Raw genomic sequence first — 26,917 nt, 5'->3', positions numbered from 1 at the left:
TACCTTCAGCAGCGGCCGTCCCCAGCGCGGCCGCTCGCCGCAGGGGTCTGCGTCCCTCCGGATCGCCCCGGCCGCCACGCTATACGCAGCGACGACGATCGCTCAGGGGAGGGAAAAAAAAAATAATATATAGTATCAAACCCTGGGTTTGTATCTGCTGTAGCTCAAGCTTTTACCAAGTCAAATCTCCCCGGCAGCGCACAGCATCTAAATGAATAGGCCGGATGCAGATTAACATTCAGGCTGCTCTCTGCAATGAATAGAGCCCTTTGATTAGGGACCTGAAGTAAATGCCAGTTTCAAACCGAAGCTTTAAAAACAGAGAAATATCAGTGCCAGAGGAATGCTCTCAGTGTTGGTACAAGACAGACTTTTGATGAGTCACTGCAATGCAAACAAAGATGGCAGAAATACTGTACTGTATGCTGATGAAATGCTTAGTGGTGCCACGGCAACTGAGACAGGTTTTAAATTTATAGTGCAGTTTTGCATATGAATTACGCTGTAAACTGCCTCCCCTGCCATCTAGTACATCCAGAGTGTCAAAGCATTTAAACTATTCCAAACAGTCTGCAGAGCTGGCACTGCTGCTGGTTAACTCCTGCAGCCGGAGGAAGGCGCGGCGAGCATCCCCCAGCACCCCCCCGCATCCCGCCTGCCCCGGCATCCCCCAGCATCCCACCACCCCATCCCAGGGGCTCCCCAAAACCACCCACCCAAAAGGACAGCTTTGGGAATGCCCAAATCTGCCCAAAATAACAGTGCTCCTTGGGCAGTCACAGTCCTGATTCTCCCCCCCTCCCCATACAAGAAAGCCTTTCAAATGCAGGAAAAATGTTTACCCCTTGGGGAAAGCTTCTTTCAGTCTGTGGCTGAATCCACTAAAAGCAAATCCATTTGCTTAAGTAATGAAATCCTAGTCACATTGTCTCCTGGATTCAGATTTTAAATTACCTTCGCATTTATTGAGCATGTTTGGTGCTTTTTTCTGGGAAAGAGGGTGGGGCCTCACTTTGCTTACTTCTCTCTTGCCCAGAGCGTTTTTATTTCTGCTATTGCTCTCAGATTTGTTTCAATTGCTGTGCTCGGATGGTCACACGCAGTTAAAATTTAGGAGATTAGAGGTGAAGCCATCCTCAGAGGAGGGATAACTGTAGGGAGTGCAGACGGGGCGGTGATGCTCCGGCGCGACCCTTCCCTGCTGATCATGCTCGTACCTCCGCTTCCACCGTCCAAACAGATGTTTGGTGCATTAAGTTCAACTTGAAAGCAGCAAACTGCTGCTGCTCCCGAGCGCCCAAGGGCTGGCTGCCTTCCCCTGCTCTTTCAGCAAACGGCACTGACACGTCTGTTCTGCATCCCACAGGACCTGCAGCCTCCCAGCGCTCGGCAGAGCCGCGACGCTCCCAGCCAAGGACCTCCAGGACCTCCGTGTGTTGGGAGCACTCAACACTTCATCCAAACCCGGTGTCAGGTCAATGAGATCTCTGCCTGGTGTTGATGAGGAGGCTGAGGCACTGAGAGGGGACCAAGGTGACATCCAAGGAGGGAGGAGGTCAGAGATGACACCACGACAGCCAAGCCCAAGAGCCCAAGACCTCTTCCTACTATGACACCACCAACCTCTGTTGGAGAAGGAAAGGAGTCTGCTCCAGCAAACGCAGATCCACTCTGGATCTGTGAAAATTGCTGAAATTAAATGTGCTTTACAGAAACAAAAATTCTCCACTCAGAGACCTGAAGGAAGTCTTGTCCATGCGGATGGCAGACCGTGGGTGGAGAAGGATCTCCTCCTCTTTTCTTCCAGCAAGAGCTCCCTTAGAGCTGGAGGGACCAGGCAGGTGCCGGGTGGGACCTCCTTGAACCTGCTCACAACCCCCTGCCTCGGAGAAACCCAACAGAGCAGGATGAGTGGGACCAGCCAAGGACAGCTTGGTAGCGCAGGACAAACCAACTTAAAATAGATACCAATTATTATTATTGCTTAGAATCTGCTCTATAAACAAGCCAGGCATGCCAGCAGGAACCCATGTGTCTCTCTAAACACACCAAAACTGATTCAGGATACGTTTAAGCTGGTAAGAAGCACCAGAGTGCCCCAGCCTAGCAAATTATTGACAGATTTCATTTAAAACCTCCCATGAAACATCAGAGTTTGAACCAAGATGTTCCACACAACCCATCCCTCCCAGGGTATGCCTTCCACAGGACTGCAGCCTGGCCTGACCACCCTGAAGGGATCCCACCCCAAAATCGCATCACTCCATGGCCTTTTCTCCAATTTCAGCAGATTTCATAGCTGCTGGGCACAAAGCAGCCGAGCTTGCTGGTGGCACTTGGTAAGAGTCTAAACCTCCAGTTTTCCTGGAGAAAAAAGGCCCTGAAACACCCTCATAGGGAAATGGTAAAAAAAGTGTGTTTGCTCTAGAAGCAGCACCGAGGAACACAGGCAAAGCTGTACCAGCAAGTTGCAAAAGCCCAAACTGCTTCAATAAACCATAGACCAGAACTGCTGGATTTTTGTTTCTTCCTCCCCATTCTGCCCATGCCTTTTTATGACCAGAACACAGAAAAAAGAAACCCCACCAATCCAAAACCACCAACAACCCAAAGCCCCCCTAAAAATCCAAGAAATAAAAGGCAGCAGTCTGGAAAGCCAAGGAGAACCTGCTCACCACCAGACCTCACAACCCCTAAAAAAACCAGACACAAAATATTACTGTGACTAGATAGCAAATGCAGCCACATTTGATAATGTCTAACTTAAAAATCTCCTCTATTAAATATATTTTTTTAAAAATAGAGCAGCAAGTGACTTTTGAATTGTTTGAAATGGCTTCAGTCCATTTGACATGGGAAGAAATGCAGGCAAAATGCAGGAAAAATGACCTTAGCAATTACAGATATAAACTCTATTTTGCAATCTCGTCTCCCAAGCTAAACTGTGCCCCAGGGTGCGGGAGGAGCCCCCACCACCATCGTCACCCAAAAAAATCCAGTCCCCTTTGGGTTGTCATGTCCTACAGGTGACAGATGATAAGGACACCTCCTACCAAATGGGAAAACTTGGACAAAATGGGATTAAAACCAGCCAACCACCCCCGCTACACTGATTATTTAAGATATGTGACCATTCAAGCAAAACATCCTCTTTTTTTTTTTTCTAATGGCAGCTTCTTTTTCCAGCTCTTGGATATAGCAGGACAATTTGTACATGTCTGCGTGATTTTTGTAAAGTCATAGCCTTTATCACAAGATGTTCATAAAAAATGCAGCTGTTATTTGATACAACTTCCATGACAGTTTGAGAATCCCCAGTTTCTGCGTTCATGTGCTTTGGGAAAAAAAAAAGAAAAAGGCAGGTTTGCTCTTTTCTAAGCTATTTTCCTGCTCTGAGGCCTGAAAGGTCGGGGTGAGGCGACAACAACAAAGGAAAAAAGCATCGACTTGGAGTAAGATGCTGGCATCAGAGCTCCCCCAGGAGTAATCAGAAATAATTAGATAATGTATTTAAATTGTCTTTTTCCTTAGCCAACATACAAAGGAGACTTCACCCCCGCCAAAAAAAAAAAAAATAAATCCCCAAAGTCCTAAGTTTCCCGCAGGAAGGTGCGCTGGGCAGCAGCTGGGGCAGGGACAAAGGCAGCAGGACCCTCCGGGGGTGGGAGACAAAGCGGCCAAGGGCTTTCACCCCCACCCAGCCAAAGCCCCTCAAAAGAAAAGAACTGAAAAGTCCTGCCCTTGAAGGCCCCAAAGGGTCAAAGGAAACTTCCCTTTCTTCTGTAAATGAGAAGCGAGGGGGAAAAGCCCACCCTTGGATTTGAGGCTGGCAGGGGGATGTTACCCAGCCGGGCAGGGGCTCCCCAAAGCTGCCCACCACCTTGGAGCTGTCCCCAGTCCCGTGTCCCCCCCCCGGGTACAGGGGTGCCACCCGCCCAGCTCTCGCCACAGGGTTTGGGTTCTTTTTTTTTCCCCCCCTTTCAATGAAAAGGAAACGCACTTTTTACATAAGCCCGAAGGAAAATACGCAACAGCTAACTGCAAAACTCAGCGGCGAAGTACCATTCTCTGAGCACGGAGCTGCTGTAACGCTTTCAATAAAATAAAGAGTTAAATAAAGTCGAATAAAATGCACTTCAGGTCTACGCTGTGCATACCCCGCCACGCACCACAGGTCGCTGTGTCAGAGAGCCGAGAAGCAAAAAGGAAAAGTCTTTGCACCCCCCACCCCAAAACCAAGCCTCCCCTCTGCTCACGTCGGGGTTTGGGGTGAGAAAACCCGGGGAAGGGAAAGGAGAGGGATTGGGGCACCAACACGAAATGCCGTGAATGCCTGCACAGTTTAATGCCCGTCTTTGGCAGGGGAAAGAAAACGAGGTTAAGTTTGGTAATCAAATGACAGTCATAGCGAGACTCCTCTTCTCTTCTGCAGCATTTGTTTCTGCAGCTCCGAAGTATTTATTTTTGAAATGCTGCAAGTGGCAAGCAGCGAGCAGTGCTAACGTACCCTATTTTTAGTGTAGCAGCCAGTGGCGATGGGTGAAAGAAGATTATTTCTTTCTTATTAAGACAGCAGAAACTGAATTTGCAAATATTACCAAGTAACACATAAGCAACACACACGCAGCAGACATGCGGCACGGAGCTACGTTTGCTTTATAATCCTCAAAGTTCGCACAGAAAGTAAAGACCTGGAAGCTGGGGCAGGGAATGGGGGGGGAAAAAGATGGAAAAGTGAATTAAATGAACGGTGATGATGCAGCCCAGCCGGTGCGTGCAGCCCCACGGCCAGGGCAGCCCGGGGATGGGGTGCTGGGGGCTCACCCTGGGGACCCCGGCACAGCCCCGGGAGCAATCCCGGGGGACCCTGGCACAGCCCCGGCACCGGTGGTGGCTCCCCGGGCTCTGTCCTGCTGCAAGGTGAGTCACCGGCAGCCTGGGCACAGCACCGCCGCCCGAGGTCACCCACCCGGCAGGCTGCTGTCTCCAAAAAGTGCAGTCATTCAGCCAAGGCGAAGCGTGTTATTGCCATTATTATTTAATTAGTTGTTTGTTGTTTTTTTTTTTCTTATCTATCACTGATTTTAAGAGCTCTCAAAGCAAGGAGAAGCAAAAATAGAAAATGCAACATTTTAGTGGTTTGGGTTTTTTTTTCGCAGATTGCTGCAAGGAAAAGGGGAAGGGAGAGACATGGATAAAAAATACAATTATTCTGCAGAATTTAATTTTTTGCCATCTAATAAAAACTCAAGACCCCGACTAAGTTACGTCCACCAGAAAGCATACAGCACCCCATCACCATGCCTTCTGCAAAGCATGCATCGCCTGCATCCCATCGCAAACATTAATTCACATCCGTAACACATCAAAAAGACAAGTGCCATGCTGAATTGTATTCTCCTCACTCCTAGTACACAACAGCAGAGCTAGCAATATATAACATGCATGACTCAGTTCTACCATCGTGCCACTACGGAACAGAAAGCCTTAAAATAAAGTAAATATCTTAAAAGGTCAATTAAAAAAAGCTTACAAAACATCAGACGCTGCTTCTTGCTAGAGCTCATTACCTAGTATGGTGGAGCTGCCTGTGTGTTTTTTTTCTTGTGCAAGTTAGTCTGTGAGTCAGCATTAACACACATGAGAACATCAGGAATACTGCCTAGTTCTGATGCAATGGAGGTTGTAAAAAAAAAAAAAAAAAAAAAAAAAAAAGAAGAAATCGCGCTCCGTTTGGACAGAAGCCTGTAATTCAATTGCCTTTACTTTTCAATTACTGCATAGCCTACCCTGACCAACCTGCAGAGGGGAAGGAAACTTTGCTTACATCTCTGTCTTAAAATTAATGACTTTTACTTTTGGCTACAGCCTATTCTCCCTGCTTTAAAAAAAAAAAAAAAAAAAAAAAAGTAGGCACAATATCATTAACCCTTCAAGGGCAGCTAAGCCCTTGCAGCTCCCGGGATCTCCATGTTTTTGTAGAAATTTCAGCACTAGAAAACAACACTGCCAAAAAGTTCTGGCGAAGGAAGACATTTATACATTAAACTTTTAATACTCTATAAAGCAAAGCTACAATTGCATCTGAGCTTGATCCTTAATGGAAATATAAGCTTGCAGAAAAGGAAAGTTATAGACTGCAGAAATTTAACTCTCTACTTCCAGGTTTATAGAAGCAAATACTAGATTGCGCAGGATGTTTTACAAAACTGAGGTTTCTGGCCATTGAACAAAAACTCTGAGAAACCCAAAATTTGTGACATGAGGTGATCACCTCAACCTGATGCCCACTTTCCCCAGGCTGATGGGGCAGAGCAGAAGACCTGCATTTTTCATACACTGCATCTATTGCTCACACTTCAGCAAACAATTCTCTCTCTCCCCCTTTCCCAGGGGGAAACCCCCCCTGCAGACTCATCTCCCACCCGCAGCATCAAGGCAGGAGGGTACAGGAGACCCAACGCCAACTTTTCATTTCTGACTTCTCTGCTCTTGCAACAAACCCTTTCACTGGTCCAACAAATTTTACTCAAAGCTTCAGAATGTGACTATTTCTGTAACGCACCCTAAAACACCCCCAGACAATACTGCAGCCCAGAATATTATATTATATATATGATATTATAATATAGATTATATGTGGTTAGTATATTATCTATATATATTTTTAAAATATATGTTCTACATGGTCAAGTAAGTCTTCAGAGCCAACGCTAACACTTTACAAGTTTTGTGCTGCTGTGCCACAGCTGAACAGCCAATGCCCCAGCAGAGCCCCACTGATGCACAGCTCTAGCTAAAGCTTAAATTTGGGGGTTTTAGGGAGATCCAAGCCTCATGCAGCAGAGGAGGGTCAGAGGTTGGAGGGAAGAAAGTCTCCCCAACATTCACGACATACTGCAGACGTGTGCTGCAAACCCTGAGCTGATCCCTCACCGACGAACACCAATTGACCCATCAAAAAACCTGGTATAGCTAATGCATATGGATTAATACTCCAGTGGATCACAAGCATATTCTAAATTCCAGTTTAGTTTGCTGGTTGTTTTTATGAGCAGAGACAAAGACTATAAAATTATTATTTTTTTAAATACACAAGTATAAATAGCTATTAACGCTCATGAACTGACAAGGAAACCCCCTAATATCAGAGATAACATCACTTCTGCAGTCTCCCTCGCACACAAGGGTCTGTCTCAAACCAGCATGAGCCTGGTGGGTTTTTTTTCTTAAGCATGTGGGATACTTGAATACAGATGAATTGAGTTTTAAAGGAAAAAAACCCAAGCAGCAACTTCTGGGCCAAGTTCTTGTGTGCCAAACTTTTCAACTGCCACAGCACAGCTCGACAGTGTTTCAAAAGAATTTAAGCACTGTTTTGAATACTGCTGACAATCTTCCTCATCAAAATTTGTAATTTAAATACCTCAAATCTGAAAAGCACGCTCCCTGGGGCATGCTTCATTCTCCCTCCCCGCCACCCACCCTCTCCAAACCCCGTTTGGCACAAACTCTGTTTTTTTCTGTATCTGGCTGGTTTTTCCCCCACCTCCCGCAGCCCCGCATCCCCCCGGCATCACCCCGCAGCATCCGCTGCATCCCACAGGGACCCCAGTGCTCGAGCAGAAGTTTGTTCTTCAGATTACCCATGGATGAAATCTTTGTACACATTGCAGTGCCCCAAAACACCATTCCCTTTCTCTTTTATAACTATGATGCCAGTTTAGGGGTAAAACTGTTTACTGGTTTAGAGAGAAAACCGGGCTGCCCGGACTCCTAAGGCAAGAAAGGGTTAATGCGAGGAGCCCCGCTTCCCAAGCCTCTGCTATCCAGTAGATAAGATGTTCCTTCAAATGCCTTCGGATGTGTCAATAAACCTAAAAATAATTCTATGTCAATAAATCTAATTGGCAAGGAACGGCAAAATTAATTTCTTGGGGTCTATGTGATGTTACAGGCAGCAGCTCCATTTTGGCAGGAGCGTGTTTAAGATTCCCTCCCAGTGCTGCAAAGCACCTTGAAAGGTCGACGAGCGCTTTCATATTCTCAGATCCATCTACAACGCTGCAGCAGATGAAACGGATTGACCTAGACGAGAACTGAAACAGTCTCTGTGAAATAATCCATCAACACCCTTCGCCAGCCGCAGCCGCCTTTGTCATGGGCACGCTTGGAAATCGCACCTACCTATTGCAGCCGATCCGGGGCTGGAGAGGGTTTAAATCACAGCCCCGCTCTCCTGGGATGTAACCAAACACGGCATCGATAGCTGCAGAGCCGCCCAGACGGCACACAACATAAAATACCTCCATATTAAAGTGTGTGCAAAGCCTGTGCCCATTACCGAACTCATTAAAGACAGTGATACTTTGTAACATACTCTAATCTTTAATATTCATAGCTTGCTTCATTTGCATATCATGCCATAAATAGTTGAAGCAGAGGTAAAACACAAAGCGCTCTACTTGCATTTCTAATTATGCCTAAAATCAAATGTAAATCACAACACATCCAAGACACAGAAAATATTAAATTTGCTGTCTCTCAGTTAAAAATCTTCATAAAAAAAAAAAAAAAAGCCAACCCACATGCACAAACCCAATTATTTTTAAAAAGAAAAATCAAATAGGCGTGTGTAGCGGGGATGACACTGTTCTCAGAGGGGAGCTCACACGTCCAAGCCCCAGCCCTGGCGATGCCCCCCAGCCCTGGCCGCAACCCCTCGGGCCAGCGCTGGCACCAGCTCATCTCCTCAACCCCTAAAAAACCTGCATTTACCACCCAGCTGCGCTGCAGCGGCTCATTTAACCTTGGTCTTTGAAGACACAACAGGAGCCTTTTGCTCTGGGGCAGCTGGGAAAGCTGATCTCCAGCAAAGGAGGTAAATTTGAAGAATCAGCTTGAATGTGAACTTCTGCCACGGCGTTGGGCTGGCTGGAGGTTGGTGCTTCAGCATCGCCAGCCGGCGCGGGAGGGAAAGTGCTCCCCGAGGCTGGGAGCTGCTAAACCCCGAGGTTTAATGAGAAAAGAGGTGTTTTGGGGTGCTTGTGCTCAGCAGCTCCACATCCAGAGGGAAACAGATGATTTCTGCTCACAATGTACCAAAACTGGTCGCACGGGTCGTTTTTCACTGCTCTGCTTTTTCCTGAAATGTGGAAGAAACACCCCTCAGAGCCGGGTGCTGCCCCGCAGCGTTCCCACACCAGCACCAGCACCCACCAGCATCAGTCCCACGGAAAAGGCTCCAGATGCCGCTGAACTGCCGGCGATGCCATCCGACAGAGAGGCTTGGCGTTACGGCGCCGGGTGCCCTCCAGACACATCCTGGGTGTTATCCCTTATTATAAGAGCTACAGCAAATTCACCTGCCTCCTCCAGAAAGGGTACTGGGGAACTGGGCAGTGTGGTTAATTGCTCATGGGACTGCAGTCCCCAGCCACCACGATCCTGGAAGATTGGTTCCCACGACAACTCTCAGGTTACTGACTTTTAAGGAAAAGCGTGGTCCTGGTGCAGCACAGGAGAGGACCCACAGGACCTGCTGCAACCCCAACCCAGCCCTGGCCCTGCTGCCACACTCCCGCACTGAGATGCTGCTCCTTGCCCACTGCACTGACCCAACACACTGCTGCTGCTTCCAGGAAGCTCAAAACCTTCCTCCTCTTCATCCATCTCCCTGTTCCTCTTCATCCATCTCCCTGTTCCTCCTCTTCATCTCCCAAGAAGCTACTCACAACAGAGAGGTGCAGCATCCACGGTACTCAAAATAAAATGAAGTTTTACAGATTTATGCCCAAAGATTTAATTAAAATCCAATGAACCAAATTGTGCAGAAGTAGGACAAAATTCACACATTTTGGGAAGCCTCAAGGAGCCCTTGTCCAGCAGAGGAACATGGAGCAAGGCGGGCTGGCTGCTGCACGGCACGGCTGGCATCCTTTCCCACTTACCTTCCCTTTACCTCTGGGACTCCAGCTGCATAAACGCACTACATCTTAATGAAAGGCTTTTGTGGGTGGCTGTCCCCAGGGAAAAATGCATTTTTAAGTCACTTGAACCAAGACTGATTTTGAAGAAAGAGCCAGCTAAACATCACCAAAGGGAGCCAGGCACCCAACAGTCGCCCCGGCTGGGAGTGCAGCTCCCAGCCACAGCCTCTCCCTTATTAGATTTTTCCCATTTTACCAAAGGGTTATAGAGACTTCTGAGAATGAAAAGCTGAAAAAAAAAAAAAAAAAAAAAGTATCATCGCCATGTTCTGCTCCTACTTGTACGCCGGGTTTCCAGGGTCCCCAGATCCCATCAGTGAGTGGGTCCAAGGACTCGTGTGAGGGTCCCCCCTGGGTCCCCCCATGCTCTTGTCCTCCCCTGGCACTACAGCTCGTCCTGCTCCCTTTCCAGGCTTGTGTCCAGCTCAACAATATTGCATCGGTTCCATCAAAGAGTTAAAGGATCTTTTCTGCAACAGCAACTTCCAAAGAATTCCAGAGACGTCATTAAACTTAACCCCAAAAGGTGAGCGTTTGCTCCGTCCCCCCAGCCCGCGCTGAGGGAGAAGTGAAAGCGAGCTGCTCGCAGTCTGCAAAGCTTTTTTGCTGTTCGTATGTACCCTGGCATCTTGCCCGGACCTATTTTTAAGCCCATTTACTAGAAATCCCACAAATTAAAGGAAATACGGATAATGTTGTAAGAATCCTTTGGGCCAAATAAAAGCTACACATAATTTTCCTTGTGCATCAGAGTAAGATCCTTAACCACAAAAACCAGATTTCCCCAAAGCTCTTTTGCAACAGTGAGAGAATCTTGTTTTGTAAAAAGTTGCTTTGATTCACTCCTGGATTACAGGGAGCGCGGCAGACACCGCTGCCTCCCGGCCAAACCGGGAGAGGTGATTACTGTTATGAAACAGAAAGGTGTTAGGAGAACACAAATAAATTAAACATTTCTAGCTCTGGAATTGTGACTATTAATGACAGCAAAGCATCAGAAAGGCCTCATGGAGAGAAGCTGTACGGTGGTTATTGGGGTTTTTTTTCTCTGCATAGGAGACTGTTGTGTGTTTTCATTTTCTAGCTGCTTTCAAACCATGTGTGCATGGTGCTCATGAAGGGCCAATGTGCTGGAAAGCCTCCTCCAGTGCACTGCTGTCCTGGGCAAATTCCTGCTCGGTGCACCCCAACCCCACCTTATCCCAGCTCTGAGAAAAACCCCATAATCTTGTTTTGACAGTCCATCAAATAAGGAGACCACCAAACTCATTTCACTTGTCCTCATGCCAAAACCTGCCCTGTTCCAGGCAGGACAGCCACCACAGACCTGCTTCTCCATCTCCGGTGCCCATCCCAGTGCCACGGCGGGGCTGGGGGTGCTGCCCCCCCACTGCCCACCCGCACCCCCAGGATGGGGACAGGATGACGCTGACACAAGCTGTGCATCACGCCAGCCGCTGCAACGGGTCTCCACAGCATCTCCTCGGGGATTTTATGTGAAACAGTGATTTTATGCAAAACAGTGATTTTACGCAAAAATAAATCTGTGCTCTGTATCTCTATATTTATATAGTTGAAGTGGGGTCTCTCATGGCGTGGGCACGAGGGAGGGGCAGTGCAGGAAATAAGTGATGGATCTTTGCAGAAAGCTCACCTGCCTCTCTGGAAATCTCCATCCTGGGCGAGTGGTGCTAGTGGCCAGAGGCAGAAGCCCCCCCGCTGGGTGTCAGCCCCCCGTTTCCCAGGGGCACCCCTCATCTGCCACCGCAGCAAGCGGAAAAGGGGCGAGCAGCACCGACGGCCCTTCCCCTCCACGCACTGCCCTGGCTGGAGGAGGCTGCTCCTGTCCCCTTCCCTTCCACCCCTTGCCCACACCGGGTAAATAAAGGAGCATCCGACGTGCAGCGTCTTCCGCACCGGGGCCATTGGGAAGGAAGGAGAGAGCCTGTGTTTTATACAGCATCTGCAATTTTAACTATGCAAAGACTCCATCGCGTTAAATAAACTCCAGTAACAGCTCTTGTATTTCGGTAGGATTAAAAAGAAACTAGCAACCAGATACATGTTTCAATAAAACTCATAAGACAAGCAGAAACAGCCCCAAAACACAACGGTAAAAGCAGCATTTGTGGCTAGTCTTTGTGGGGAGGGGATGAGGAGAAGGTGCTTCATTTCCAACAGCGATAAAGCAAAGCGAAGCAATCATCATTAAACCTGACTCTCCCTTCACTCTTGTTCATCCCCAGCAGTCGCTTAAAATGTCTTCCTCGCAAACATTTCAGCTTCCTTTTAAAAAGAAAAATAATTATGCAGGGGAATAACCACTTCTATTCTACAAAGGCACAGATCTGAACAGTTAAACACGCAACTTTGGGAACTTTTCCAAGATTTATATGTTTTGCATGGAAAGCAAATGTTTTTTTTCCTGCCTGGGAAAATATTTAAGCGCTAAGTTTATGAAGCCAAGTCCATTTATTCCCAGTTTATGTTGCTGCTCAGATGGAAACTAATTAGTGATTTAACCAGCAGTGTGGGGATGCGGCGCTGGCCGACGCCGCGAGCCCCCGACCCGTGGCTGTGCCAGCACGTGGCCCTGGGGGCTCTGGTGCAAAAATAGGTTTTCTCCGCGGCAGAGGACGGCAGGACTGGCTGCAGGGTGGCACTGTGGCCACCCTTCCCCACAGCACCCCGAGGGCGGGCAGTGCAGAGATGCCCAGGAGAGAGCCCGAGGTTTCCTTCCAGCCCCGCCAGCCGCAGCTCATCACCATCGCACTTTTCGACACAGTAAAAGTCTTTTTCGAGTGATGCTCTTAGAAATAGCAACACTTGATTTGCATTTCCCCGCGCACCTGCCTTTCTTACCGAATTGCTGGCTTCGCTGCGTGCAGATTGAAACTCCTCCTTGTCCTCCCGGCTCAGAGCAGCTTCCACCTCCACCAGCGCTGGGTGGGACCCGCGCCCGCGAGCTGAGGCAGTGGTGGGGAGCATCCTGCTGCCAGCAGCTGGGATGCTGGTGGGCGAGACCGGGGCCAGGCAGCTTTCCCCACCGAGATGGCATCATGACAGCGAGACGCACCACGCGACCGTCCCGGTATGGAGCAGCAGGAATCACACAAATATTATCGAACATAAACCAACCCCGTTTCTCAGTCCAGGCTCTGATGTCACCTGCACCAGTACCTTCCACAGGTGCATTTTGTAAATACATCTCCCCTCCTTTTTTTTATTGCCTGCCAGTGCAGTGCCCCGGCTTCTGAGGAGCCGGCAGAGAGGGAGGTGGAGGCAGCAGGGCTGTGTGCGGGGTGCTGGCGGCAGCCACCTTGCTTGTCCCCAAATTGGGGAACCCAGAGAACAAGCTTTGGTCCTTCGTTACGTAGGAGCAGACGTGGAAAAAAGCCCCAGTGGGGCTGGGGACCATGTGCCCGTCAGAATGGGGTGACCCCAAAGAGTAACCCCGGCTCAGCAGCATCGTCCCTGAAGCGCACCGCTGGCAGAGCGAGACCAGAGCAGCCCCAGGCAGCTCCCACAGCACCCCGACACTCACCTCCCAGAAAAAAAACCAAGGGAATATGGCCCACGAGGCCTTGCCATGCTGAGAAAGAGCTTCCACGTCAGAGCTGGGACCCGCCACCTCCCCAGGTCCCTGCCCTCGCAGCAGAGGGTGGTTGCGCACCCACGCAACAACCCTGCAAAGACATTCCCATGAGCTGGGAAGGAAAACCACCCCAGTTCTCCCAGGGAACTCTTAGCCTGGGAGTTACTTCTTATTTCTAAGAGGGGCTTGTTCTGGCCTGCCCCAGAGCAATATCCATCTTTCATCAATTGAAACATGATAAAACTCTGAGATTTGTTCAGCCCAAACTCTCAATTAGTTGCTCAGACACCTGGAGACTTTTCACCCCAGACTTAAGATCCTTCAGCTTTTTACAGCAACGCGGCAAGTGATTTGCCTCTATTTTTCCATTTATTTGTGTATTTTTCAAAATCTTTCTGGCCAGTTAGACCAGAACCATCACGATTGCGAAATCCAGGAAATTTGCTGCAACGCTCTGTAACACTTGCAAGGCAATTAGCCAAAACCTCACACAAATAAGCTTTTTTGCCACACTGTTCTAACCACCAAGCATTAACCCATTTTCTTAGGAAACAACATCTGCTGAAATAACTTCCTAATCTAGGAGCAGGCGTGGAAGAAAAGAGCTGCTGCAGTATCTAGTCCATGGTAAACAAAATTTTTAGGCGGAGTTGTCCTGCTCAGGGGGTACCGACTCGCCCCAGCTGAGCAAAGGGCTCCTTACGCAGACCCTCTCCCCAGAATATTTATTACCTGGCCAGGAAAACTGATAGGGTCAAAGCTTTCCCTGCAGCACTGATGTGCCTTAGAGACAGTGCTTCCCCCGAGGAGCCCACAGCAGAGGCAATGGTGGAACAGCCTGGGGCTTCAGGGCATGGATTTGCACCCCTGAACCTGACTGTCACGGGGTCTGAAATCCTGGGAGCTCTAGGAGCAGCATCCTATAGCTGTAGGAATAAATCACGGCACAGGCAGGACAGCTCCTGGGTAATCGTTGGTAATAATAAAGAAACCGCTGGGCAATAAAGCAACCGTTTCCATTTCCTACCCCTGCATTTACACAGCTTTTCTTCCTGGGAAGATGTCAACATATAGCAAAAATTAAGCTTCATGATTTGCCCTAGGAAACCGTTATCACACACAGATAAACTGAGGCAGAGCATGATAATGTAACCAACATTACCCAGCGACCCAGCGCTCGCAGGCAGCAAGACAAAAATCACGCTCAATACTTTTCCTTATTTCAGATTAAAATAGCAGCTACGCTTCTGTGCTATTTGTTATAACTCATTCCTTCCCTTATTCTCTGTCCCTGCTTTCTCCCCCATCCTGAAAAACCAATAAAATAAAATAAAAAGCTTCCTTTTGGGAACGCGGCGGTAATAATACTGCTACCATCTGTTGATAAGTCCAAGAACCTGCACAGGGAGGAAAGAGGCTGCAAAGCTGAAAGGGAGTCAAGTGTTTGCATGGTTTTATTGAGAAATGAAATCCAGCTTTAAACACAGTAAATCGGAGACTATTCTGAATCACCTCTTGAATTTTTTAATGCTACTCCTGGGAGCACTGAAGGTAAATATGTTAATTTGACTTCAATCATGGTGCAGGAAAAAAAAAAAAAAGCACGCTGTATTAGTTTAGGGTACCAAGTCTTAAAACTATTCATGCATTTCTGCATATTTTATACTCAGCAAATAAAGTTCCAAGGTTCTATAAGGAGGCTGCGAAATTATTCTGAGTAAGCAATAATGAGGTGTGCATTATATAAGGCTGATACTAATGGTAATCTATTATTAAAATTTAAGAGTTATAGCAGCTACATTTCAAACAGTCCTCCAGCTGTTTTTCTTCTCTAGGAAGGGAAAGCAGCACCTGGAGAAAGGAGGTTGGTGAGACAGAGGGCTTCATATGTGGTGCACGGGGTAATGGTCTCCGACCAAGGTGCACCCCAGGTCCTTGGGGTAATCCTCCCGATATTTCTCTAATTAACTCTCCCACTGTGTACCACCACCGCTGCGGTCAGCAGCCTCGTCCAGCCGCTCAGGCACGGTCACGAGCCACGGCAGGTTCATATTCCCAGCGTGTTTAATTCTTTGCCTGATGTTTCAGTGTAACGGATCTCCCAAAACCCATTAGGCATTAAAAAATTAACAGGGTTTCAAGTTTGTACATCTTAGTGATCCTCGCAGCTATCTTGACCCTCGATTTCTGCCGTGATACCCCTCTTAGGCTGGAAGGAGGGCATGAATGTGACCAGTAAACCTGATGTGCCTTTCCTACCTGTGCCTACGCTCCGACCAAATCACCTCCAGCACCCCGAGAAAAGACATCTTCGTCGGACACACGGGCCGCGTCAAACACACCATGGGATGAGCGCAGAGTCGCAGCCTCGCGATGCTCGTCAAGCTCAAGCCGAGCTTTGCCTGGTGCTGGTGCGAGCTAGGCCTGCTCTGCCCCTCTCCCAGCCCCGCTCCTTCCTTCCCAGGGGCCCAGGCTGGAAGAAGAGCCCCACGGTCAAACCTCGGCATGGGGCTGGGGACTGGCCACTCGCCCCGATGGGGAGTCGCCGGGCGCTGCGGGATATGATAAGGACATATCATCATCTAGTGCAACAGCACCTCTCAGCACTGCCGCGAGAGAAACAAACAGAGAAAAAACCCAGAGTTTGGCTCATTTTCCTCCTTCCTACATCTTTCGGTGAGAATCAAAAGGAGTCTCTGGGGGCTGTAAATCTGTATCTGACAAACCCATACAGAAATAGGCACATCAGCGAGGGACCAGGCACTGCAGCAACGCTGGGCCTCTCCATGTTTAACCTGTTACAGCTCCATCTCGCAGGGCTCACGGACCCCCAACACGCACCGGGAATGCAGTGGTCTCGCTGCATCGCCTGCCCTTCGGAGACAAATCCCCCCTCGGCTTGTATGAAATGCAAATTTAAATTTTAGCTGCATTTCACAGTGTATTGCTAGCGTGCAGCCACGTTCTTTTTTTCCAATGCAATTTTTCAGTAAGTTTAGATCTCAAAGGCAATATTCTGCCCAAATGAAGGGATAACAAAGCATAATAATTTCAGGAGAAACAAACTTTCTGCACTGAAAGGGATCTTAAACAGCGACGAGCTCTTTGCTCTCCAGGCTGGACAGGGTGCTGGGAAGCAAACCAAAGCAGAAAGGATGGAGGGGGCACAGAGCAAGCCGGCGTTTACTGGGTGTTTATGGCACCCAGCTGCTCTGTCTGCCCATTCCCTGTTGTTTCACCACCTACCTGGGCCGAAGGAGTTAACAACTCTTCTGGGACAGCGTAACAGGAGATGGGAGTTAGTCATCTAGGCATGTCCGGATCGGTATGAACCGGGAGCTGGCGTATGAATGAAGTTGCCTTGGAGATGCAGCCAAAACCAATGACCAGATATTAACTTTTCACAACGGGCTGCCAAAGGAGGCAGAACACGCGAAACCAGCAGGACGACAGCTTCCAGCGGAGGCGGGAGTGTCTGGATATGACGGGAGGAACCCCTGAGCCCCCCACGAGAAGTAAAACCCTGCATGCTTTTGCTCAAGAGGCAGGAGAAATATCCCCTTGCAAAGCCAAACAGGCCAAGGGTTAGCAACGAAACCCTGGTCTTGGACCTTACGGGATGGGTAAATGATGCCCAGATGCAAGATGCTATCTTCCCCTGGATTAATTTTAAAGTTGATATTAAAGATACCAGCACCCAGCTCCTTACTTCTTTCTGGAAACAGCTTCATAAGCAGAAAAAACAGCTATGGGCACCTTACACAATGCAGCCGAAATGTCATTAAATAAAAACATTAACAAGTAGTTCAAAGGCTGGGCTGGTGAAGGATTACACGTCAGCAAACATCCCCCTGCCTAATCCCAGTGCTTCACCTCCACTTCCAAGGGCAGTTTTGGAGGCGGGTGAGCAGGAAGGAGCAGCTGCTCTGGCCACCTGCGGGGCGCCTCCGCTGGCACCCAGCACAGTCACTTGGCAGGAGGAAACTCAGCTTCGAGCAGAGGTTTCTTAACCTCAGCTCACAGCAAGGTAGCTTCCTACGAGGCGCTTCTCCCACCCTGATGAAGATGGTCATCCCACTTCCCAAGGGGCCTGTGTGAGGGGGACAGCAGATGAGCAACTTTCTAGTTGGTTGCACCAAGCAGGAAGAGCATCCACCAAAGCCCAGGGGTGAAGCCCATGGGCAAAGCTCAGCTTACCTGGACCTCACCTCCCTCTAATCTAACCGGAACTGCAACCCATGGAAAGAAAACAGCTTTTCAACCACGACAAGGCTTGTACCACACAAGATAAATTGGTGCATCATTCATTCCATCCCGGGCAGGCAAACATCACTTGCTGTTGAAGGACACACGCTGTCAAAGGGCCACACCACAACCCCCTGGTTTCTAACCCAAAGTCTGAAAGAGGAGATGCTTTTCAGGCCCTGCAACATACCTCACTTCAGCTCACACAGGGAATGACTTCAGGGGAGGGCGGGATGCGGGAGAGCCACGATCCCCCCATCACGGCTGTCCTGGGCATGAGACCCAGCCCCAACACCCCCTCCACCGCCCAGCCAGACGAAGAACGGGTTGTAAAACTGCACTCCCGGCTATTTGGGACATCACAGAGCTGAACAGAACTCGCCATCTCTCTCGGTAGAAGAGCGTGAGATGAAACGGACATATTTGTATTAGAGCCTGAAATGCAGAAAGCTCCCGTTCCGATCTGCACGCCAGCCCCTTGATATTTTTTCCCAGAAGGAAAAACAGAAGATGCTTTCCATAAGCAGACGATTTCAGCAGCTAATTTTACCATCACTTATGGTCGACTTTATGACTAAGATTTCATGCTGACTATATTAATCCTGTCAAATTTCAGAGTGAGAGAGAAATGATACTGTATATTTTATGGCTGCAATAACTTCTAAGCCATTAGACATGCATGCTGACATGAAAGTAATCAAATTGATTTTTTCCTATTACAATGAAGAACTTTGTATGAGCAAATAGTCTTTCTGGCACAGGAATGAAACCCCAAAAAGCCAGCACTCACTCAGGAAATTAGGAAATTGTCACGAGCCACTGTTCAGAAATTTGGATATTCTGCTTACTCACACGTTATTGTCACCAAAGCTGAAAGGAACATGTTAGTCAACCAAACGATTGGCAAAAGCCAACACGAGGGATAACTGGAGGTTTCTGAAACAAAGCTAAATATTGTAGAAATTGCAGTTAATTGCTTTCCCAGAATAAAAAGCTCCACTGTGCCTTTTTTAACCTCATCAGACACACCGAGCCCCTGACACGGGACAGCAGCTTGCTGGCCACTTCTCCAGGTGTTGGGTATACAAGCCAGAAGAGGTCAGAAGTTGCTGTTTAGAGGGCTTCTCAGCAAGTCCTGAAGACCTGGAAGTATTAACAGATATACTACAGGTGCCAAGATGAAGGGCTTAAGCCCTGTGTGTGTGCGTGTAGATGCCGAGGCAGCAGTAAATGAGAAAGCCCGTGTGCCTGAAGGTCAGCTGAGAAAGCCAGCTTCGTTTTCAGCTCGGCCTCTGCTCCATCCCTCTGCAGAAAGCAGAGACAAAGACGGATCATTTAAAATAATTCTTTAAATGTAAATAGGCCTTTAGTTATAGATTCCACTTGCTTAGTGTTTTGTTGGTTTTTTTAAACCCAACTCATATCTACACTCAAAACTAGGAAACCCTTCTTTGACTCACAGCAGCTACCTAAAATTCTAATTTAAAAACCTTTAATCTGACACGTTGGTAAAGTTCTAGAGAAAGGTGGGTCGAAATGGACCCTGTGATGGGCAGACAAGTCACAGGGCAGAGCTGACAGATCGGGGTGTCCCCTGCCATGTGCAGGTCCCCCATGCCAGGGCACCCCAGGGCTCTGCAAGCCAGGCCTTGCACGGGAAGGGGGAACCGGTCTGCACACCTGTGAGGTGCAAAAACCCGTGAAAACTTGTTTTCTTCCTCTGATGCATGAGTGCACGTTGGGTGTGAGAGGACAAGACTGGCTAGGTTCAAAGTCTTGAAAGATGCAGTAACCAGAAACAATTAAGTGTAGATAACACGTATAACGTACTAGACTTACATGGCACCCTGAGAGGTGTAGTCACGTTTCTTCTACAGCCAATAAAATTAAAGATTTTCTTTTAATTTTAAATACGGATCCCATACTTTTTGTAGAATATTGCTATCGATCATTAAATAACGTCAGATCTTTCAAACCAAGTAACCTGCATGTAAAAAATTTGCATACGTATGTGCTAAACCTGTCTAAGGCTCAAGATGGGGGTTGTATATATAACTTCTTTGGGCTTGCAAAAGAATTGCAGATTTAACACGCATTTAGTTGCAAATCAAAATGCTTTAATGGCTCTCTAGCAATAAGACTTAATTTGGGGTTTGTTTTGTCTGTTTTGTTTGGGGTTTTTTAAAAACAAAAAGAACTTAGAAATACAAAACCATAAACCCACAACTACACGGATCACCCAAACCAAGATTTGCTAAATGCCAATTTTAGTGACTTCATTTGTCCTACTACACAAGATGTTTGTTAAAGTCATCGGTGCTGCTGCTGTAATCCAAACAAGCAAAAGGTTTCCATACATGTTATTAAACAAAATGAACTAACCTTTTGGATTGCTTTTACACTTTTTTTTTTTTCATTTAGCTTTAACTCTAATTTAAGACTTAGCACCTTTCACAAATAGCAGTTCACAAAAGTTCAGAGACTCACACTTGCATCTATAAAGCCTCTTGCTGCGCACCCACGTAGATGCGCTTTGTTACCAAGTTCTTACCTTGCAGAACCCGAATAAAACCATCCTGTGACTCTGCCATGATCTCTTTTAGGAGAGGAGAGCTCTGCCCAAGCAGGGCTGAGCAAACATCCCCTTGGTGCCTTTGCCACTTCTCCCGGTGTTTACTGTTCACATATTTCCTACATGAATCCCCCCCGCCCGATGCGTGGGTACGCTCGATCCGGGGAGTTGCAGCCCAGCGCTGCCTGCATTTCACTGCCTGCATTTCACTGCCTGCATTTCACTGCCTGCACTTCACTGCCCACATTCCTTTGCAGTGGCTGCAGCGCTCAGCACCATCAGCACTCCCTGCGCGGCTACAGACGGGCAGGGAAGGGACGGACTGGGGGTGACACCCCCCAGCAGCGCTGGGGACGGGGGCAGCTTTGAGGGGTTCCTATTGCTACCGCTCCAGCTAGCAGCGCCTCCTGAAATTAAGAAAGCAAGAGTTGGTCTAGGGGGTTTTTTGGGTTTTGGATTTTTTGGGAGGGTTTTGTTTGGTTTTTTGTTGTTTTGTTTTTTTTTTTTAAATTGCATACAAGCAAACCCTTTCCCAACAAAACCCAAGCCAGAGCCCGTCCCACTGAGCACCCTTAACCAGCGCCCACCAAATGGGTCCCTTCCGCTGCCCCTGTGGTTTTTAAGGATCCACCTTCCCAAGCCAGCCGGGCCCACGTACGGCTCGGGCTCTGCAGCTCCCCGAGGAAGACGACTAGTCGGCACATGAGCCACGAGCCACAGCCCGCAATGGGCTTCACCTGAACCGCGGTGCCTTCAGTGACCCGGCAGGAAACAGCGAATCCTTTTAGCCAAATCGTTACAAAATTGTGCTTTAAAGTTATTACCCAAACCCCCCAAATCCATAGTTTTGCAAAGGTAGGAGAGGTCTCCCGGGAGAGGCGGCGAACAATATCCATGAGTTTCTCATGACCTTACGGAGATTGCCATGACAACACCGCTTCGATCCTCCAAACATGGATATATTCATTTGCACTAGTGTGATTGAGAATAATTAGAGCGAGATTCCCCGAGCCGGGGAGTCACAACCGTACGGCGGTTCATGGCAGCAGAGCCCAAGTTTCGAGGGAAGCAGCCTCAAATTTAAATGTAAAAAAGAAAACCCACAACACTCTTTAGAGCCGCGTGACCTAATTCATTATAAAGAATGTCAGTTAGCAAACCTTTTAAATAAAACATTAAGCTAGAGGTAATTTGAAGCCTTGTGGATTTTGTTTTACTCAATTATTTTCTAATGCTTCAACTTCAAGAATAAATATGCAGAAATAAAAAAAATACTAAGGGTTTCATTTAATTCTTTTTCAAAAGAAATGAAGACATTCATACTAAACCAAAATACCCTCAACCAAGCCAGATTTTTAATTAAAACTTTTATGTCCTACAAGATTCTTCAAGGTTGTATGTAATACCTGCTTCCACATCCGTGAGCTAGCATCACACTTGCAGAAGGGCGAGCCCATAATGCACGTTAGAATAACCCGTGCTATGCATTACTATAACTTATTTCTGAGACATATACTCACAAATTAAACCTGGTTTGAATTTTTTTTTTTTTCCTTGCCCGTAATTTACATAACCACTTGCAATTTTCACTCTGTCAGTTGGGCAGTTTCCCTCCAGCAGATGATTATGCTGGCCTCTGCTTTGGTTTTATTAATGCATGATGGCAGGAACGTGGTTGTAGTGAGGCAGGTAGAAATATAAAACCTGGCAAAGAGCAGTAGAGGATAAAAGCCACTGTTGAATGCACTGTCTAATATGAGGTTAATTGGGAAAGGGGGGAAAACAAAGGGAAGAAGTTTAATGATTAGTACTGCAAATGCTCTTCTAAGAAGTACTATAAAACCCACAGAAATTCTATTTCTTCACGCTGCAGCCCTTCGTAGAGGTTGGGCTTACCTGCAGAAAGAATAATTTAGGGTCTAGAAAATTTCACTCTATTTTAAAAGACTCTGAGGTCTTCATTCAACTTGGACAAGCTCTTCTGAGCCTTCTGTCCCATCACTGGACGGGTTCCCAAAGGGAAGTACGTGACTCACGTGGAGGGAGCAGGGTGCCCTGAACGGGTGCCCAGACTCTCCCGTGGGTGCCGGTGCTGCTCTCGATGTGACCCAGCACCACGCCGGTCACACTGCAGCCCGCTGCCATAGAGCACTCCTGATCTTTGCATTTACAGTCTTTTTCAAAAGAAAAAGAAAAGAACAGCTATTTATATGCAGGCATATTTGGTTGTTTTTTAATTTCCTAAGTGCTGCAGCAGTTCAAGGGAACAAAATTCACCATACCCCATCAATACGAAATATTCCTGGATATATTTCCGACTGGAAATACAGAGGGAACACGGGAAAAGAGGAATCAGTTGTCCAGCGTGAGAGATAACCCTGCTGTCCCGGTTAAACCCAGCCCTGGGCACGCACACAGCGAGCCAGGCAGAGCCCGGCAGTGCAGCCACCTCTGAGGACGGAGCCCAGCCAGGACAACCCCAGGAGCTGTGACAGAGGCTCTCAGTGGGACGGCTGCTGGTCACTGCTCAGCCCGTATTCTGGGATAAGCTAATACAGTCAAAAGGAGGAGTCCTTGGGGAGAAAAAGAGAAAGTTTACAGCTAAATATTTGCTTTTCATTTGGCAGCATCACCATTTTCAAGAGGATACCAGAAAGAGATTTGCAGAAACGTGCTTAACATCTCTCCTCTAGCAAGTCTGCACTACGAAACACCCAGGAAACAAAGAAATGCAGAAGATAAAGATTCCCTTCTGCCACCACATCTAAAACACCTCACTACTTTGATTCATCCTTCCATGCAATCTCTAAAAAAGTACAAAGTTGTCCTTCCCCAGTAATTCATTCCGTGGGTCCCAGCGTGTATCTCCACACTCAACCAGCGGCTCATTCCAGGGGGGAGCAGGATACCAGGGGATGCCCAGAGCAGAGCCAACTCTTGTAATCGCTCACTGCTGTAATTATCACATCGCAACCACACCCTGGGGCCACTTTCGGGCTATTAGAAGTTCCCTGTGCCACGGAAATATGGTATTTTGTGTTGGCACAAGATACAAACAGTGGTACCCAGCTGAGCACTGTCGTGCACATCGCACAGATACGTCCACCCGCCCAGGGTGCTCCAACCCCACTCGCACCAAGGGCTTCTTTTCAAGATCGAAAACTACTGATGAATCCGTTTCTCTGCAGCAGAGAATAAACAAGGATTAGTATTCACCCGTTCATAACAGGGAAACCCTGCAGCTAGAGGTGGAGTCAGTCAATGCCTGAACATCCAGCCTAAGTTGCTTGACGAATGCTAACTACGACTTCCAGCTTATTTATCTAATTTGGTTTGATTTTAAAATATTGAGTTATCTAACCAGACACAAAAAGAAGTCTGAAAATTTCCCATGCCAGTGAAAACTCTCTCTGCCATTTTCTGATGCTATAATTCAATATATATCTCTGAATATTACTGACTTTTCTCAATCACATTTGTATCGAGAAATGCCTAAAAAAAATTTGGGACAAAGGCTACAGTTCTTCAAAATGATCTTAAGTGCCTGAAAAATGGGGTTCTACAGTGAATGAGCCTTTCCAACTCTGACTGCGATCCACAGCCTCTAAATATTTTAGTCATTTAAGCCGATTACAATACTTATTAGGGTCTAGTTTTGTCAATCAATCCATAATAAGAGCATAACAGCTGATACATATAAAACAATCCTCTTGATTTTAGCAGAGTCTGGTTTCTGTATTAGAAGGGGGCAGCTCTGAACTGATACAACCAGTTTCTAACCAAAAAAAAAAAAAAAAAAAAAGGAGGAGGGATGAAGTCAGTGGCAAAATCCACAATGACTTCAGCCAGGGCCAGGATCTCCTCCAGGAACGTGCTGATGCTCAGAGAAATGCAAAAAAGATGCCAAGGCTGGACCCCCTCGGGGCAGGACCACCCGTCCCACCATGGGTGTCCGTGGTCCAGCCTCCCATCACCCAGGCAGTGCCCCTCATTCAGGATGGTCTTACTGGTACCAGCAATACAGAGCCTTAACAGTGCAATGAATGTGTAATATTGGACATCTGGGGAGCCTGACACTGTGAAGCGTATTTCAGTGAAGTACCTACACGCCGCTGCTCATGGTGAAGGCGATGCCGTGCACCCCTGCCCGCTGGAAATACGAGACACACCACCAAATAATTTCAGAGAGCGACGAATAGCTGAAAACTAACAGAGCCTGTAATGACTATCAGTACGGATTTGAAACAATGATCTAAACACGAAAAGCCTCCCTGTCTATTCCTGAACCCATGAGGTACAGTACTCTCCCCCCCAACCCCAGACCTCATTTTAAAATTCATCCTTTATCAGCCTTGAGTTGAGAAAATCCAGTAGAAAGGCACAAATGGATTGTGCTAGTAAGCAGAAAAACTGTTACATCTTCTGAATGTAATTTTGCCAAAAGCCTCTGCACAATTTTTTTTTGTCACGCTTTGCATTATGAAGGAAATTTCTTTTTAGAAGAACAGGAGAATGATTTGCATAATATTCTTTGCAAGTTAATATCAGCCTCTGATAATGATCTCTGCATAATGCAAAAACGTTTGAGAAGACTGTTACAACACTAAGTAATCATATTTTAAATTATGTTTCCCTTTATAGAAAGGTGTTGCAAAAACACACAGACATGAAATCTGTCTGTTGAAGTCCCAAGAACCACCTGACCATCTTCCCACTATTCTACTGTTACAGATTGCAACACTGCCTTTCAAAATCTTACAAAACAAATTACGCTGCAACAGTCTGGCTTCACAGAAGGCAGAGCTTTTTCCTGTGCTGATGCTCCAGCACATTACATTTCACAAGAGCTTCTGATGTACTGCACAAGTTAAGCAAGGACCTGGAAATTAAGATGTGATACAATTAGATGTACTGCAGCAATTAAGGCGAATTCTCCCGTCCGTACTCGCACCGAGCCGTGCCACGCTGCCGAGCCGCAAGGTACCCCCGAACGGAGGTGGCAGCACCGGGGCATGCCCTAACTGCCACCAGGTACTGGGAACACTGGTTTATCTGGGTTATTCACTTGGCCTGGTTGGCTGCAGAGCCCTGTAAAGAGCACTGGGGATTCATTAAGACCGTGCCACCACTGTCATGTCCCCACCACACAAGAAGGTGTCCCCTCCTGCAGCCAGTAATCTTCCTGACATATCTCCAAGGGATTAGGTGTTGTCTGGTGCAGTCACAAGATCTCTGCTAACTCCATCACTCATGCCTAATTAGGTCAGGAACTACACATAAAAAGAAGAGGTCCAGGAGGAAGCCATTTACACCAGCATGCCGAGCAGCATCCTATTAGGTGTGGGCACCGAGTATTTCCCTCAACCCATCTCCAACAGGGGATGTGGGTGGGAAGCTAATGCACTTGGATATTAAATGCTTAATATGTCACTAAGACTTAACAACCACAACCAAGTGGTTTAAACCTGAGCTAACCTTCCCTGAACTAAAACAACACTGCGAAAGGAATTCAGATAGGTTCTTGGGACAGCCCTTGCACAAGACAATAAAATACAGGAGCCACACACTTCAACGAAGCAGAGAAAGACAACACGCTCAGACCAATCTATTTCTGATCATACAAATGATGTAACAGTCTCAGATTTGGAGGAAAGCACGAGGCGGGATCCACGGCGTAGGCTGTGCTCCCGAGAGCATTGCCATGCAGTGCCAACGCTGGTAAGTGCCCCAGAAAACAAGTGTCTCCAGCCTCTGCCCATAGCATCCTCAGGACCACAGAGGAAAGTACATATAGTCCAGCCAGCACTACCCACGTCTCTAACATATACAACAGGGCATCATTCAGCCTTGAGGGTGGGTGGTTTTTTTCCCACCTACAAAACCAAGTCTCAAATTCAAATACCAGATCTGTGCAGTCAAGGCACGGAGAAAACAGCCTCTTGCACGTCAGAGTGAGCTCGGCAAGGCAGTTGGCTCTGCTCAACCGCTGCGCTTGGTATAGAAATCCTAACAGAGACCTGTGGCCGTTCCTCCCCCCTACAAGTTCTGATAACTTACAGAGTTTGTCCAACCGTGTTCAGAGACAGGCAGGAGAAGAACAACCAAGGCAAGTTCTCAGACCACAGAACTGACAGTTTTTAGGGGAGATTTTTGCAGACTCTCATGTTGGCTGTCGCAGTGTCATTAGCCTGTGTACACGCTCAGATGATTTTGCTGGGTCTTGAGTCTTCACACAGCAGGCTGTACCTACAGATGCTCTGACATTGTGGATACAACCCCCCACCTCCACCCCTGTTGTTCAGGATGCTGCAGGGCCAGACACTTTTCCAGGGTATTTTCAGGTCCCAGGACACCCAGTCTGGAAGCAGCCCAGGCTAATAATCCTCCACTCCATCCCATCCTCTCCTTTGCAGACCTTTTAATGAGTTTCAAGCAATCCCTTGCTACACCTCATCAAGGCTTCCTCAAATGGCTTTGCAAACTCCTGGCCCTCTCACTGCCAGAAACATCGATGCG

The 26,917-nt window shown here is 47.6% G+C and overlaps 1 protein-coding gene across 4 annotated transcripts in view; it reads right to left on the bottom strand.

Moving 5' to 3' along the window:
* The window catches only part of NACC2 (NACC family member 2), a 63,044-nt gene that overhangs the window by 23,274 nt on the left and 12,853 nt on the right, over positions 1-26,917 (bottom strand). Inside the window, exon 1 of one of the 4 annotated variants that reach the window (XM_074890971.1) lies at positions 10,269-10,286. The exons of 1 other annotated variant lie outside the window; for it this stretch is intronic. The gene's annotated coding sequence lies outside the window, so the exon portion shown is untranslated. Of the gene's footprint in view, positions 1-3; positions 235-5,533; positions 6,159-10,268; positions 10,287-26,917 lie in introns of those variants that run through there. 2 more of the 4 variants (XM_074890970.1, XM_074890968.1) reach the window with 2 other exon arrangements.

This window comes from Strix uralensis, chromosome 21, assembly GCF_047716275.1.
Source record: "Strix uralensis isolate ZFMK-TIS-50842 chromosome 21, bStrUra1, whole genome shotgun sequence".
Lineage (NCBI taxonomy): Eukaryota > Metazoa > Chordata > Aves > Strigiformes > Strigidae > Strix > Strix uralensis.
Note: the sequence above shows the minus strand (reverse complement) of the source record. Positions and strands in the feature narration are given on the sequence as shown.